The sequence below is a fragment of the Lucilia cuprina genome, chromosome 6 (assembly GCF_022045245.1).
Source record: "Lucilia cuprina isolate Lc7/37 chromosome 6, ASM2204524v1, whole genome shotgun sequence".
NCBI lineage: Eukaryota > Metazoa > Arthropoda > Insecta > Diptera > Calliphoridae > Lucilia > Lucilia cuprina.
Window position 1 is genome coordinate 28,854,420 of NC_060954.1, and position 4,786 is coordinate 28,859,205.

Sequence of the window (4,786 nt, forward strand, 5' to 3'; positions counted from 1 at the left end):
ATTTATTGAAAACAAATTTGTGGATTTTGTGTATTTTAAAATATATTTAATTTTATTTAAAATATTTGCAATAAAATTTGAATGAATAAACTTACAACACTTATATAGATATAGATGATGAAAATTTGATGTTTATGTGTCGGAAATTTTGCTCTTCATCCTGTCCAACATGTCCAAAGGAGTACGACATTTCCGCAGCTGTAAAATTATGAAAACTAAAATAACACAAAATATATTAGAAGATAAAAAACATATTAAACATTACCTTTTCTATCCGATCTTTCCGATTTTATTTATCCGCAAATTCAATTTGGCTTTTTTGAAATATAAATTCATTTTATTTTATATATTTTTAAAACGTCAACTAAAATCACCAACTTATTGGTTGTGAACATCGAATTTGGTTTCTTTAATCATCATTCAATTTTAAATAATGTTTCCATTGATAATTGGTTGCAGTGCTCAATATTTTTTACTCTCTACTATTTTTCGGTTGCAACGACTAATATTTGATGTTCTGACGATTTAATTCTAAATTAAAATCGGCTTCATTTACTGAATTTACAAAAAAAATTAATAACCGATACAATTCAGTTCAAGTTATTGATATGGAAATTGTTAAAACCACCATTCGATTATAATTATGGTTTTTTAGTACTGAATATAGAAAATTTGTTAATTTTACAGATTTTTAATAACACCCAGGAAAAACTTACATTGAAAAGTAATGAGTTAAAAAGCTAATAAAACCTCTTTGCACTACTTCTTTATTAGCATTTTGAGTCATTATTTTAACACGGTGATGTCATTGGAGGCAAGTACTTCTACGCTCGCTTACAAATAGGGAGTTAAAGAAGTACTTGCAATTTGTCTTACAAAACAGTTGTTGAGTAAGTTGTTTTATTTTTAATAATAAAAAGAGCCAGCTAGAATACGAACCAGGGACTTCGGTTTGTCAGTCAAATGTTCTACTCACTGCACCAATGCTTAGCTATTTTATTGCGCGTCAAACAATGGTTTTCACATACAAAACTAATTTTGTTTTCTTTTTTGTGAAACACAATTTCTAACACGCAATTGAATAAAATGTGCCAACAAAATTACAAAGCCGAAAATAAAGTACTTCTATATCAGATTAGAAGAAAGTCATTACTAGAGTACTTCTAAGTAATGCTGACGGGAAGTAGTAGTCATTGAAAAGTAAGTGGTTAGGGAAGTACTACCCATTACCGAGTTTTTGCTGGGCAGCAATAGAATTTTAATTAATTTAGCTAAATATTTGTCATAGTAGCCGATTTCCAATCAATCTTTTTTCTGTGTGTAAGTTTCTTACTAGCCAAAACCTATCTATGAAATTTAATGTGGATCGGTCCATAATTGACCCTACCCCCCATATAAGGTCCCCTTCAGAAAATGACTTTAACGCTCATTTCTGGCTTAAACAAACGAATATAGCGATGAAATTTGATATTGTAATAAATAAAAGACTTATTCTTTTTACGATCAGAATAATAATGATAATTTATTCCTGTAAATCTTTGTTCTTATATACTATACATTTTCTAATTCTATGAGTGACTTTCTAAACTCACTCAATAACTTAAATTCTACTAGTTAATTCTAATAGTTAAAATAAAAGTACACTCAAATATTCTGCTGCATCAAACATACACCAGTTGTGTTCTAGTTAGCACTTGTTCTGAACTCCCATCACTAGGGTCAGATTTCAAGAGTGACTTACTTTACAACAGTGACATACTTCAGAAACTGAAAGTGTAATGACCAGGGAAACCGAAAACATGCTCTAAAAAAAGTGTTTTAAGCGCTTTAAATATGCCGTAAAAAACTCAAAATATGCTCTTAAAATTTAAAAAATATGCTCTAAAAATAAAATTTTTTATTATTTTTTAACATTGAAAAGCTCAAAAAGACAGAAATTGTAATGAAATAATAAATGTTTAGTGATATATTTCATCCTGTAAGATTTTTTATAATTGATTCATCTCATAGTTTGAAGAACTAGTTTAATAGAATTCCGTTTTACGTTCAGATAACCAATAAATAACATGAAACCATTTGGACCCCAAAAAACATATTTCAAACGACAAAGTTTGACACATTTCTACCAATTGTATTCATAGCTTCTAAACTGACATTTTAATCGATGTTGTCATAAATTCCAATAATTAGTTTTTTAAACTATAAAAATGGATTGGTCTCATGAAATCAAAAGTAATAGGTTTTATGTCTGATTTAAAATGTAATGCTTTATTGAACAAAAAACTATAACATTGGTTTTCGTGAGAGTAATGTATTTTTTGCAGTTTTTAAGTTCTACAAACGAATTTTTTTTTTTTCAAAATTGTAAAATAGGCTGAAAAATTAAAAATAAAAAATTAAATTTTATTTTTTTTAAATAAAGTTTTGAAAATGTACAAAAACGAAAAAAAGCGAAAACATCAAAATATGCTCTAAAAACTCGAAAATATGCCTTAAATATGCTAAAAAAGTCAAATCATGCAAAATTATGCTCTTATGGGTAAAATATGCAAAAATATGCTATAACAAATCGATGCCAAAATTCTTAAATTGGTGTGAAACGTATAAATATCTTATCCACGAGTCCATACGACGCACCACAAAAAACATGCATTTGCATATTATGGTTTCCCTGGTAATGACCAACAACAACAACACACACAAAGTAAACAAATATGCGGTTTGTTCAAAGTAATAATTTGTCATAGTTTAATGCAACCAAATGTGTGACTGCACTTGAATTACTTAAGAGTATGCATTTGTACTCTACAATATGCATACACTACACCCTTACCCCAAAAAAAATCGTACAATCTGTTTTGACATATTGTATGATTTCTTGTCTAAATGGTAAGTGCATTTTCAAGTGGTACTCTCTTTATTATTATGTTAATATAAATTTTGTTTTCGTATATAAAAAAAATATTGTTTACAAATTATTCATACGTATCATGTTGCTTATTTAAAAATTTCATGCTTATTTATATTTTAAATGTATAGATTTGGTTATATATATTAAAAATAATATTGTTTACAATTAGTCTTACATATCATATTCCTTATTATTAATGAAAATTTTGTTTTATTTATATTTTTAATTTATATATATATATTTTCCTTTTTTTTTTTTTGTGGCATTTTTCTTCTCTTTTTATTTTAATATCTTGTTACATATTTTATTACATCTTATTATTGTTTAATTTATAGTTTTCATACAAATGCTTATAATTACTTTTCATTATATTTTTTTAATAAATTTTTGTGTACAACTTTGTTTTTGTTTTTTATTTTAATAGTTACATTTAAATTATCAATAAAAATTACTTCATATGGACCTTGGTATGGGGATTCATTCTTTTTTCTATTTCCAACTTTCAGTAGAACTAAATCTCCTATTTTAATATCAATGCTATTAGTTTTGTCCAAGGAATCTAAACTTCTATTTTCTTTTACTTTCCGAAGTAATCTTCTTGCATTTTCCAATGAATGTTTCAATCTAACTTTTACCTCATTTGCGTAATTTTCATAATTATAAACCGTTCGTATATCAGTTCGCCTGGTAAACTAGGTAATTTTCCAAAAATTAGTTCAAATGGTGAATAATTAGTGTCTATATGTGGAGTTATATTATATGCAAATGAAATCTTGAATGGTCCATACTTCAGTATAAGATTCTCTGTCATACATTTTTGCTATTGACTTGGCTTTTGTTTTCTTTTTCCATTGGGGCAGCTATTATGTATTTTGATAATTCACATTGCATGGTTAATATGTATCGATAATTCTCTGAAGGGCGTAGAGGTCCAACTGTATCAATAACAATAGTGCTAAAAGTGTCTGTTGGCGTGTCTGTAACTTTCAATGGTTCCTTAGTGTGTCTTACTTGTTTGTTTCTTTGACAAAGATCACACGTTGATACATATCTTTTTACTAATTTGCACATATTTTTCCAAATGTATTTTTGTTTTAACTTTAATAATGTTTTACGTACTCCGAAATGTCCTCCGCATGGTGTATTGTGATATAATTTTATCAATTCTTGTTTTTGTTCATCATTTATTACTTTCTGAGGCTCGTTGTATAGAAGAATCTTGACGTCTTTTATCTTACTTTCATTTACTTTATTTTTCATATTTTCATGACTTATTATATTGAATATGTTATCACTTCTCTCGAGTGCATAACTCTTGTAATTCAATTTCTCTAGGTTTGATAGAAGTTTCTCCAAAATATTATCTAAATAATATGGATTATCGCTACATCTCACCCGTATTTCTTTTAGACTTTTATTGTCTTCAATTTTTATTTCTTTGGTTAACCTTTTTTCTAATACAAATTTTATTTTTGTTGCGCGTCTTATATCATTTATAGATGTACAATCCCACATTTTGAGTTGATCAGGCCCAATATGAGAAGCATCTTTTCTTTCTTTTCTTTTCTCTTTATTCTGCGTCTCTTTATTCTTCATTCCTCTTGTTATCACCAGCGTCTTTTTCACTGTATCATCAATTCTCACAGGTATCATTTCTTTAAGTAAATTAGAATCCAAATTTATCCTAGATAGTGCATCTGCATTTGTGTTGTTAATTCCTTTTTTGTATACTATCTTGAAATCGTAGTCAGATAATTCCAAACGAATTCTTGTTAACTTTGAACTAGGATTTTTATGAGTAAATAGTGCGACTAGGGGACGATGGTCAGTCACAACTATAAATTGTCTACCATATAAATAAGGACGAAAAAATTG